We start from the raw sequence: 13,880 nt of genomic DNA, 5'->3' as shown, positions 1-13,880 counted from the left end.
AATGTAATGGATTTTTATCAAACTCGATGTGCAACAATATCGTAAAGTCTCCTGCTACTTTGTTACAAATGGGGATAGGGACCAATTTAGCTAAAAATATAAACACGTTTAATGACCTCTTCTCATGAACGGCTTCATGAATCTTCATCAAACTACTGTTGTAATTATTCGTCTAAGGATAAACGAAACAAAATTGCAACCCTACGAAACCTTTGCGAAAAATTAAAAGAGAACCATTTAAATTGTTAAAGTGCGGTGTTTAGTTTTGCAATTTGAAAAATGTTTGATGAAAGATGAATGTTAGATGAAAAATTCATAAACTTCTTTCCTTATTACAATTCGCCGACCATCATTTTTAAAGATATTTCTTGTTTACTTTTGATCTAAACGTGCAACCTTGCCCTTGAACCAGCATGATTAAATATTGCGTTTTTGCGTGTTGTCTAATTATGTCGACGTATTTAGCTAACGCGATGCATAGCGGACACCACCCATCCGCTGAACTCAGTAGGGAGAGAGTTCGATTCCCGGACAAGGCGTAAGTTCCCAGTGACGGTATGATCGAAGACATTGTGTTTTCGGCGTGACCGAGCCAGATATGTCGCCTCTGTTACTGGTTACGAGGTGAATTTAAAGTTAAATACTCTATTTAGAGTGTTATTGTACATAAACGTTTCATCATTCGTCCTCGATCTCTGATTCATGTGGAGAAGTCGCTAGTTACTTGTAACAGTAGATAGGAACACTGCATAGGTTAACTGCTCGCCGTTACATAACTGAAAAGTACTGATAAAAAACGGCCTTTAACCCAAAACAAAAACTAATACGATTTGGGAAAACATACTGCAAGTGAAATAACATAGACTAATATAGTTTCATTACCCGATCGTGTGGTAAATTCAATATTTTCCATGGTTACATTTTGACCGACGTTGACGCATGATTGTGCCACTTGTTTCACGTCAGACATGTCACATCTGTGTCTCTGATACTCTTCTATTGTGTGATTTGGGGGCAAGGAGAACAACACACAGTTACCAACTATGTACGACAACAACTCCCGGTCTGTGAAGCGGGTTTGGGTGTAGTCAAAACCAATACAATCAGCTGCCATAAATTTCCAGCTGTAAAATATTGGACACAAATATTGAGCTATACTGTTATACAAAACACTAAAAGATCCCACGGTAACAGTTGCTACAAAATGAAGGAAACACTGGTAATAGTGGGCATCACTTACAATACTCGACCATTGTACAAGTGAAAAATTACTGCATGTAGCAATAAATGCAAAATTATGTTCTGAAACATATCTGTTAATTAAGGTTAAATATATCTAACAATTAAGGTAAAGCATATGTATTAATTAAGGTAAAGGTAAATGGCATGGATAAAATGAAACTCCAGCATAATTTTACTTCAAATTCATTATAAATATGCAAAATGAATACTGGGGATGATTAATGCAAAACATTTTTAACATAGCGAACCTGTGGTAACTAGCCACGCCATTGCATAGTGCACATGCCCTGTTCATAAATATAACTCGATATTCCTCACTGTACACAGCTACAATGTCTTTAAACGTTACCAGCGTGCTTTCGTTGTCGTTGTATACATCACAGCTTCGGCCGTCAGGACACGTGGTTACCATTTCGTAGTCCATTGTCGGTCTAGACGACTTTGAAGTGTTTTTGACATGTGCGAAGTCGTGGTAAGCAGAATGGCACGAAAGGTTAAAATTGTTGGGAATATTTTCATCTTCTAGGCAACAGTTGTCCGTACCAGAACACGTAACAAAACATGGCTTAAAGCTCTCTGTAAAACCATTCCTAGCATTCATTATAGATCCATTCTTGATACAGGTTTCAACCAAACTGTCGCATGTTGGAAGAGCAGCCGATTTTGAATCAAGTATTTCCGTACTGTGTGTACAACAGGATGTGAGGACCAGAGCAATTTTCACACAAACTTTCCAAATACTAGTCATTATTCTCACGAACTGGACTCCGTCACTTCTGAAAGAGTGTGAATCACTATAATCACTTTATATCATTTGGACCACGGTCTACAAAAGAAACTGAGTTTGCAATAAGTGATGGTAAATTAGTGAAACGTTGAATATTTCTGAATTGGCAAAATGGCTCAAATTTCGAACCTGAGAAGATCTGTGTTCAAGTCTAGACAGGCCATACATCTGGTCAAGATTAAAGACTTCGTCAAGTCCTATTCAGACGATGACGACAAATGTTGACAGTGTGTGTTTCTTTAAACACGTAATTAATTTTGTCTGAAACGATGTTTTTGTTACAAACTTTTATACAAAACACTGAGAAAGCACTTATTGTAACAAAAGCTAGATTTTTGTGCTATGATGTAATCGAACCAAATGTGAAAGCAGCTGGTGGAATTACCTATTTGAAGTTAGGAAGCTCTAGAATTATGCAAAAGAGCATGACACGTCTGTTTTATTATTCGTAGAAAAGAAAATGCAATCAAGATACATAACGCATAAGTTGTGCGGAGCAATTGACTCCCTACGATTTCTCTGAAGTTGACGATGTTGAATAAAACCTCTCAGAGGTTCAGCAGATATGGAGTGAATAATTGCTTGTATGACCACTTATTATGACACGACAATGACTTTGACAAAGGGTCTAAGGTCAAGGTCAAAGTGACTGTACAAAAAGCACATAAAGTTTGGTCCCCTCTTGATTTTAAGGTTTCTTTGTCAAATGTCATGGTCGTGTCATAATAAGTGGTCATAATCCAAAAAAAAAAATAAAATAAAATAAATAAATAAATAAAGATCATCATATGCCAATAAGGACAATATCTTAAGACGTTCTCAAGATATTTAGAGGAAACTGTTTTTGCATAAATTGTCGCTTTAACCTTGACCTTAGATCCAGTGACCTCTAAATCAAAAAAGATCATCCATTGCCAATGAGCAATGTGCCTGCTGTGCTTGCGTACGAAATTTTTTGACGTTCCCAAGATATTTAGAGAAAACTGTTTTTGTACTAATGGTCTTTGTAATTTTGACCTTTGACCCAGTGACCTCAAAATCAATAAGCGTCATCCACTGTCCATGAATAATATGCCTATACTATACTATACTATACAGGCCGAAGACCAAAATTCAAAACATTCTAAAGTTATTGGGATCAAACAAAATTACAAACAGCCGGACGGATTGACACTTTGACAGACGAAAGGCCAGGGCTATCTTGTAACTCCCTTCGAGCGTATATAAAGTATGACAATGTACTCATGTTTGCAGGACATTAATAGGGCACAAGTATTTACTATTTAATGGTAAAATATCAACAATTGACAGAAAATCGGCAATATGCGTAGAGAGTCTGATATGACTTTCTACTTGTCAAGCTTGCAAGCAAAAGTTTTCAAAACAGATTTCTATCAATATATTTTTTCCTTAATATATGTACAAGGCTTTCATACTGAGGAATTTTCCCAGAATTAATACTGGAAGTCTCGAGATTTAGTGGGATCGAACTGTGTCTAAAGATAAGTCATCGAATGTATTCAGCATTGAGCTCAGGTGAGGACTTTCTTTACAGTCGATGTAAAATAATTGGTTAAACTAAAAAAAAAAACATTTCAAAATAAGTTAAAAAAGTAATGTCTTTTTTACTTATTGTCTGATAGATCAAATCCGTAACTGGACTGTTCGTGAATTGCGGCTTTATTTTGCAAAATCTAGATATACTAGTAGATTATCTATCATGTTAAAGGTATCTAGGGATGGTGGGAAATTCTTTTTAAATTTTCAAAATATCTTTAATGATATTAATTTGTTTGGCAAAAAATATTTTAACTGTGTACAATCCTGGCATATGAAATATTTTGATTTTTTTTTTCTTCGGAATTTAACAAATTGTTTTGCATGGAAATCTTGTTCCATGCTTATTTAGATATCTTGATTGTTTTATAACAGTCTATAATTTTAGGTCTCCAAAATGGCTGAATTTTACAAAGGAAAATACTTTATCAAAATGTTTTTATGACAAACTCAAAAGAAATCAAGATATTGTTTTTAAATAAAAAAAGTTCATATTAGGACCCTCGAAATTCTTCTTTAGAATGTTCTCGGACTGTTTTTGTCGTACCTGTCGTATAATTAACAAAATAAACCTTGTTACGGTAAGAAACATCAAACAATGAATAAAGATTTCTGACTGAAAAAAAAAGAGTAAAATTAAAGATACCGGAGATCCCAGTATGCTTAAAGATTTCATACAATTTTGACACATTCCCTTTCAAAACATACAAGAATAACCCCCTTTTCACTTCGTTACCATGAAAACCAACATAAATATATTTTTCTGTCTACGGTTAGATATGGAATTATAATTGATATACACAGTATCTCTTAAAAAAAATTGTAATTAAAATCAAACTGCTGATGAAGATTATTAATTAGAATAATAATGATAACAACACTAGAAATAAAACAGTTTTATTTTAGCCAAGTTAGAAACATTTTAATACTCACATAAAAGATAGTAAGTAATGTCGACAGCATGGCTCACAAAAAATAAATGAAACTCTGGTGTTTATCTGATATCTAATATATATGGGACATTGTATTATGATAGAGAAACACATATATTTAAATACACACCTGAGCGATGCCATAAAAAAGGACCATTGTAAGCACCAACTATCAGTGTTCTTGTGGCAACAATATTTTACTGTCTCACTCAAAGCATTGTGATATTTATACATTGATATTATATATTATATTCAAACACCTGCTGTTAAAATAAGATGAAGGTGGATTCATTCATGTATACTCGAAAAAATAATACTTCTTGTCCATTTAATAAAATCTTTTCCTTCAAAGTTTGCATCCTCGTGCTCTTATAATACGTTTAATAAGGATTTATTTCCTGTCCAATAGAACTGTTCCAAACAAAAATGAGATGACCTTAAACTATGGTAAAATGTTTTAAATTTTTAGATTAGCTATTCCATAGTGTCATATAACCATTAGAAACACGTTTTATAGATTTAGTATCTTTAACGCCAAGTTCGATATCGTTGACCATGACAACAATATGCTCTTTAAACTCCTGGGTCCCTGCTGCCCCTGCAGATGTGCCGCTGAGATCTACTTCCAGGTAAAGCTTGCATGGAAGTATATTTGTATATCTGTAATTGCTTTTTAATTATGTCACGGTATAGAACTTGAATATTAAAACGGGGAGAAAGTGTGTTGGCGCCCGGCTAGCTCAGTCGGTAGAGCATCATAACGGTATTCCGAGGCCCCGGGTTCGAGTCCTGATCTGGCTGCACAGTTTTCTCACCCTGTGACATTTGGCGCCCAACATGGGGCAGTGACGGCATTACACTGGTTAGTCTACGATGTCTGTTATTACTTATATATAAAGTACCCGCTGAAATTCGAAGACGAATTTCAAAAATGGTCGGGAAATTTATATGTCACGGTATAGAACTTGAGTATTAGAACGGGGAGAAAGTGTGTAGGCGCCCGGCAAGCTCAGTCGGTAGAGCATCGGAACGGTATTCCGAGGCCCCGGGTTCGAGTCACGGTCTGGTTGCACATTTTTCTCACCCTGTGACAATTAAACGACATAAGTCTTTTAAACAAGTAAAAGTTTGTCAAACAGACTGTGTCGCCGGCTGTCAATTAGTAGTTTGGTCAGGAGTTGGACGGGACAAAAGAAGAGGAACACCTCATCTTTGTTGTGATATGTATTGTCTCAAACCAATATATAAACTGCAGATATATGTCTACAGAATGTAGGAATATTTGTTAGCACAAAAAATATGGCGTTACACTGATGTTTTGCAAAATGGCGAGTGCGAATGTTGATTTGCTGTAAACGGTCAGTTTAGGTCATGTGATTTAACTGTCCGAGTAGAGGGTCAACAGTAGGTGTCCATTTATGGGCACTACTTAACTATAATAAAAGCTACTGTTGTGATACTGCTACAATACATTTACGAACCAGAAGTGTTTGCTAAATGGTATTTAAGATGAACACCGAAACAACAGACAGTTTTTTTTTATTTGCAACATATGACAACGGCAGTCACTGTTCGATTGATTTACAATTTAATTTTGAAGCATAAATGTTTGTACCTCAGGCAAAATTAAGTAAAGAATTAAAGATATTCTGAGTTCTATGTTATATCATTCTGCTTTTAAACTTTATTCTAGGCCATATACTTTTTGAGCTATGAGCATCACAAACAAAAAATCCACTATTTTGGCTATTTCAAGGGCCATAACTCTGTAATAAGCGCTAATATTCTCAAGAAGAATGCCAAGTGTGCAAGGTCATATCATGATAAAGACTCAAGCGAGGTTTCATGAATTTACATCAAATACTTTTTGAGCTAGGCATATATAATGTGCATTTTTTACTATTTCAGGGGCCATAACTTTAAACATAGGGCGTGGAGCCAGCCAAAAAATAAGAGGTGTGCAAGTTTATATCATGATAAAGACTTATTCAAGTTTTTAACCATTTACATTAAATCCTTTTTGAGCTAGGTGCGTCACAAGGTGAAAATGTGCATTTTTGACTATTTCAGGGGCCATAACTCTGAAAATGGGGGGGGGGGGGGGGGGGGGGGGGGGGGCTGACCCAAATGAAAAATAGGATGTGCGCAAGTTCATATCATGATTAAGACTCATTCACGGTTTCATGAATGTATATCAAATACTTTTTGAGCTAGGCGTGTCACAAGGTGAAAATGTGCATTTTTGCCTATTTCAGGGGCCATAACTCTAAAAATAGGGGCGGAGCCAGGCGAAAAATAGGAGGTGCGCAAGTTCATATCATAATAAAGACTCATGCGAGGTTTCATCAATTTAAATGAAATACTTTTTGAGCTAGACGCGTCACAAGGTGAAAATGTGCATTTTTGACTATTTCAGGGGCCATAACTCTGAAATAGTGGGCAGACCCAAATGAACAAGAAGCTGCGTTCAATAAACGCTTGATGCCCCCGGTGGCATCCTTGTCGATACAAAGCAACCTAAGTCCAAAACGAGGTCAAGGTCAAGGTCAAGGTCAAACTGAGGTCAGGTGATGTCTGAAGATGAGGAATGGTCACAGGTTACATGTGCATTAGTATCAAGTCATTCTAGTAAGGGGTATTGATGCTAGACGATACGGTCCCATTTGGTTAACATCGTACGGACGGACAGATGGACGGAAGTTCCTACATATGGATACTTATGTGGCTACTCTTTTGTTCTCTCTATTGTTCTTTTAGCCACGTAAGAGAAAAATAGCCACATAAAAGCCTTACGGAATGAATCACATCAAAGAAAAAGTACAGTTACCTATTGTTCCTATAGCCACCTAAGTATGCAAATGTGAGCTCGGACGAATGAACGGACGGACAGGACAATCACTATATGCCTCCTGCATCAGTAGATGACGGGGGCATGAAAATAGGAGGTGCGCAAGTTCATATCATGATTAAGACTCATGCAATGTTTCATGAATCTATATCAAATACTTTTTGAGCTAGGCATGTCACAAGGTGAAAATGTGCATTTTTGACTATTTCAGGGGCCATAACTCTGAAAATAGGGGGCGGAGGCAGACGAAAAATAGGAGGTGCGCAAGTTCATATCATGATAAAGACTCATGCAAGGTTTCATCAATTTGTATCAAATAGTTTTCAAGGTAGGTGCATCACAAACTTCGGACGGACGGACAAGACCAAATCTATGGGGGGGGGGGGGGCGGGGGTGGTTTGGGGGCACAAAAAGAAAATAACAACAGAAATCATGTGGTTAAAATACATTGTTAACATTTGTATATTACACAACAATATAAAGTTTGATTCTCATCTATTCTACCACAGTGTGTTTGATTCTCGTCTATTCTACCACAGTGTGTTTGATTCTCATCTATTCTACCACAGTGTGTTTGATTCTCATCTATTCTACCAGTGTGTTTGATTCTCATCTATTCTACCACAGTGTGTTTGATTCTCATCTATTCTACCACAGTGTGTTTGATTCTCATCTATTCTACCATAGTGTGTTTGATTCTCATCTATTCTACCACAGTGTGTTTGATTGGACTCTTTTAACACAATTATGCATACATTTGAAAGAACTTAAAGGTTAGCATGGTAAGTTATGATACACAAATACACACACAAAATGATTTTACGAGAGATCACAGAGTGATCTTGGCGCCCACCAATGAGCCATTTTTGAATGTTCCAAATTTCAAGACTAGCTCAAGGTCAAAATCAAGGTCAAATTTCATTTCAGTACACAACACTGTGCATGTGGTCCATGCATGTGGTCCAAATTTGAAAGCTGTAGTTTGAGAAATGTGACAGTAGGTCACTAGATCAATTTCAAGGTCAAAGTTCATTTCAGTACAAAAAACTATGCAAGTGCTTCAAATCTGAAGGCTGCAGCTTGAGAAATGTGAAAGTAGTTACTAGGTAAAAATCAATGTCAAATTTCAATTCAGAACACAAAACTATGCATGTGGTCCAAATTTGAAGCCTGTAGCTTCAGAAATGTGAAAGTAGGTCACTAGGTCAATCTCAAGGTCAAAGTTCATTTCGGTACACAAAACTATGCATGTGGTCCAAATTTGAAGGCTGTAGCTTCAGAAATTTGAACAAACTTGGCAGAGAACCACAAGATGATGCTACATTACAAATATCAAAGCCCTAGGCTTTGTGGTTTGAACAATAAGATTTTCAAAGTTTTTCCCTATACAAGTCTATGTAAACCATGTCACCCCCAGGGTGGGGCCATACTTGACCCTTGGGGAATAATTTGAACAATCTTAGTAGAGGACCACTAGATGATGTCACATACAAAATATCAAAGCCCTAGGCCCTGTGGTTTTGGACAAGAGGTTTTTCCCTATATAAGTCTATATAAACCATGTGACCCCCGGTGCAGGGCCGTATTTGACCCCAGGGAAATATTTTGAACAATCTTGGTAGAGGACCACTAGATGCTACTACATACCAAATATCAAAGCCCTAAGCCCTGTGGTTTTGGACAAGAGGATTTTCAAAGTTTTTCCCTATATAAATCTATGTAAATTGTAAAAATAAACAAAGGGCCATAACTCATTCAAAAATTGTTGAACCAATCTGATTTTTAGGGGGACATAACTAGTGTACCAATAGATCATTCTTACAAAGTTTAGTCAAAATCCTCCCAGTAGTTTCTGAGGAGATGCGATAACGAGAAACTGTTAACGGATGGACGGAAGGACGATGGACCATGGATGCAGAGTGATTTGAATAGCCCACCATCTGATGATGGTGGGCTAAAAAAAGTAGTTTCCATTGTAAATGGTAGTCATTTCAGGTAAATAAATAAACAATCAAAAGCAAATCAAAGCCTTAAAAATATTCTTAAAAATCTTAATTGTAGTAGAAGAAAAAATTTCAATACTGTGAAATTCTGCAGAACAAATGCAATGTTGTCTACATGATGTGTATGTAACATCGACAACTGTTAATGTTACAAAATAAGTACAGCTTTTTGTTGCCATGACAATCTAATCTTCAGTTAATGCAACAGTATCAGATCAGATATTCAAATATTCTATTTCAATGTAACTGTTGGATCTGCCTTTTCACAATCAAAATGCAAAATTTAATAGTCTAAGATATCTTTCAAATTAATACAAATTTATCAACTATTCAACCAATTTTATTTGTGTAAGTTTTCCGAACAAAAATGAAAACAAAATTCCTCATTCATTCAAACATTGCACATAAAACTAGAGATGAGTATTATCAGAATTGTTTGTGTATTTTATTATACAGCAACACTGTAACATGATGCACATAATTATATATAAACAAGAGCTCGTAGAACACGAAATGCCCCCCTTGATGCATTTAGTAATTGCACAAGGAACAGAAATTATTTGGTCACTGTACACAAAAGTTCTACTGTTCTGGGTCATTGTGACCTTGACCTTTGGTCTACTGACCTCAAAATCAATAGGGGTCATCTGCTGGTCATGAACAACCTCCCTATTAACTTTCATGATCCTAGGCCCAAGCGTTCTTGAGTTATCATCTGGAAACCGTTTAACTGTTCTGGGTCACTGTGACCTTGACCTTTGACCTACTGATCTTAAAATCAATAGGGGTCATCTACTGGTTATGATCAACCTCCCTATCAACTTCCCTGATCCTAGGCCCAAGCATTATCATCCGAAAACAGATTGGTCTACATACACACCGACTGACATTTGCAAAATAATATACCCTTCCTTCTTCGAAGGGGGGCATAACTAGATATGCTTTTGAGAAAAGCGCATGTCTCCCACAACTGCCTAATCATCTAAATAGTAAGCCTGTCTGTATATACTGTTTGCGGCCTATTGGTATTCACATGTTGGAGTAACCGGTCTACATCTGTGTATTGGTATTGATGTTCAAGGGCCATAATTCTGAAGTGCCTTGGCCGATTTGGTTAGTTATCAAACTTGGCTGAGGACTTACTGGCAAACACATTTTGTTCAAGTTTGGTGAAAATCAGATGAGAAATATTTGACTTAGAGTGTGGACAAGCTTTGTGACAGACAGGAGTAAATCAATATGTCTCCCACACCACAGTGTGGTGGGAGACATACTATCTGTAAAACTGATGTTCTGTAAATGTGTAAATGTTTCTATTTCCTATCCATTACACCAGCACAAATACATGGCATGCTATATGAGATTAGAATCTGTGACTATCAATTATACATGAAGAAATTGTGTTTGTTGAACAAGCTATCGTAAGAGATATAACTGTATTCACTAATATACATGCAGGAATATGCAGTATGCAGGTAAATAAACAAGAGCTGTCTGATGACAGCGCGCTCGACTATTCGAAGAATTGATTGAAGCATGGGGTGAAAATATTGCCACGGATATTCAGACAAAAGAAATAAATAGATTAGACAAACAATGTTCCTGTATTACTTTGATTTCGATAAGTCTTGCACTAAATGGCAATATATGAGCCAATTTCAAAGTCCAAAAAGGGCCATAATTCAGTCAAAATAGTTATGTACTCTTGCCTACAGATGAAAATCATAATGATAAACAAGTGTTCAAAGTTTAAAAGCCATATGTCAAATAGTTTTGACAAAACATGGACTTGTATGAAAACAGAACCAATTTCACAATCCAAAAAGGACCATAATTCAGCCAAAATAGATGACAGAGTTATGTTCTCTTTCCTACAGATAGAGACTATTATACTAAACAAGTGATAAAAGTTTCAAAGCCATATGTCAAACACTTTACAAAAATATGAACTGGTACGAAAACTTAACAAAGATTTCTAAGTCAAAATGGGCCATAATTCAGCCAAAATCCTTGATGGAGTTATGTACTCTTGCCTATAACTGGACATGGTGATGGTAAACAGGTGTTGAAAGTTTCAAAGCTTTATCTCAAAAGACTTTGTCAAAATATGAACTGGTACGAAATATTAACCCAGATTTCTAAGTCAAAAAGGGCCATAATTCAGCCAAAATCCTTGATGGAGTTATGTACTCTTGCCTATAACTGGACATGGTGATGGTAAACAAGTATTGAAAGTTTCAAAGCTTTATCTCAAATGACTTTGTCAAAATATGAACTGGTAAGAACTAGAACTGTCACAGGAGTGACTCATACCCCCACCACAGAAGAATGGAAACCATAAGGAATCTTAAAAATACTTTGGAGTACTTCATCCTGGGCTTCCACATATAAGTAATACTAGTATAATACTAGTATAGTAATACAAGTAAATATATTAAATCTCTAATATTAGAGATACACTAAAAGTGAATACAAAAAAGGGTCTTACAGACCCATGTTCTAAATTCTAAGTAAAAGGGGACATAATTCATGAAAACTTGGTGTCAAGAGTTATGCACCTTGTGTCACATGATGTGGGTGATAAGGTGGAACATGTATTTTAAGTTTGAATCAAATCCATTTGGTAATAACTGAGATAATAGATTTCGGGACGCGACGGGACGCGACAAAACTGCCTCCTATATACCCCCCTCAAACATGTTTGGTGGGGGTATAAAAACTTAACCATGATTTCTAAGACAAAAGGGGCCATAATTCAGCCAAAATCCTTGATGGAGTTATGTACTCTTGTCTATAACTGGACATGGCGATGGTAAACAGGTGTTGAAAGTTTCAAAGCTTTATCTCAAAAGACTGTCAAAATATGAACTGGTACGAAATATTAACACAGATTTCTAAGTCAAAAAGGGCCATAATTCAGCCAAAATCTTTGATGGAGTTATGTGCTCTTACCTATAACTGGACATGGTGATGGTAAACAAATATTGAAAGTTTCAAAGCTTTATCTCAAAAGACTTTGTCAAAATATGAACTGGTACAAAAAAATTAACCATGATTTCTAAGTCAAAAGGGGCCATAATTCAGCCAAAATCCTTGACTGAGTTATGTGCTTTTGCCTATAACTGGCCATGATGATGGTAAACAAGTGTTGAAAGTTTCAAAGCTTTATCTCAAAAGACTTTGTCAAAATGTGGACTGGTACGAAAAACTTAACCCAAGGTGTAACGCTGACGCCAACGCTGACGCAGACGCCGTGGTGAGTAGGATAGCTCTACTTATTCTTCGAATAGTCGAGCTTAAAATGCCTCTGCCATATAAGTCAACAAAACGGCAATGCTTTGCTTTGATGAATATACAGATACAGCAAAAGTAGCTTGCAATGGGATCATTTCTTTGTCCACAAACGAACATATTTCCTTTTAGACCGCCATTTTGCTGACCACTCATGTATGACACACACACAACTCATGAATATATCAAGGTCTTTTTTTGCATTCTTTATAAGTACAGTGCTTTACATCAGGAAAAGCTCCATTTAACATAGTATTACACATTTAAAGCAAAAAGATTGATGCAAATTGTTTGGAATAGCAGTCTCATAAAGCGGGTGATATTTTGAAGTTCGAAGCAATTTCCTCATTCATATGCATGCATTTCACATCATTTGCATTGAAATGTAATAGAAATATTGTACCGGCTTGTAATCATAATATACCGGTATACTGGTATTATTACATACTCATTTATAAACTCTGTTAAGTTTCAATGGAACCTAAAATGTCAATATTTTTCCATACTGACGCTCAGATTTCATATCGGATGTGTGACGTCATTTGGGATGTCAGTTTCATGTATCTTGTTGCATTTAAAGAGATTTTTTTTTTGATATCTGGAAATAAATGCTAGAATGCTTTGAAACTTAATTACTGACAGACTACATGTTACGGAAACACATGAGAATTAGGTGTTTTTACTACTTTTTACGATGAAAATCGGAAAGCGTTAGTAACACTTTACTCGAGGTAAACTGTCTCGATTATAAATATCTATATTTAACGCGCACTGAACACTAAATCCTCCATAGCACTATTGGTAGCGACAGTGCGGAAAACCTTTCTATTGCTGTGGCAGTCCAGGTTCGATTCCCATTTTTCTCTCTCTTCACTTGGCATTTTTAAAATAGTTTAGAAACAAAACCTCATATTCTAATGTTCATATTATGACCAAACTTGCATTTAAAAGTTCTTTAGCGACAATATTTTCAGTTTTACTCAGGCTTAAGAACTAATTTATATCATTTATATAATTAATTTAAAGTATAAATGCGTATGTAATAAAAATTTGATTTGCATCGAGAAATATGCACTTGTTCCTTCACGGAGTAAAAGTCCTAAAGTTGCGCAATACTTCCACTGCAGAACTCATGCATATTTCTCGATACAAAACTAATAACATATAAATACTGCATATCCTTGCATAACAAACAAATAAAACATATAGAAAATTGCACA

Source organism: Mercenaria mercenaria, chromosome 7 (genome assembly GCF_021730395.1).
Source record: "Mercenaria mercenaria strain notata chromosome 7, MADL_Memer_1, whole genome shotgun sequence".
NCBI classification, from domain to species: domain Eukaryota; kingdom Metazoa; phylum Mollusca; class Bivalvia; order Venerida; family Veneridae; genus Mercenaria; species Mercenaria mercenaria.
This window is presented reverse-complemented; position numbering follows the sequence as displayed.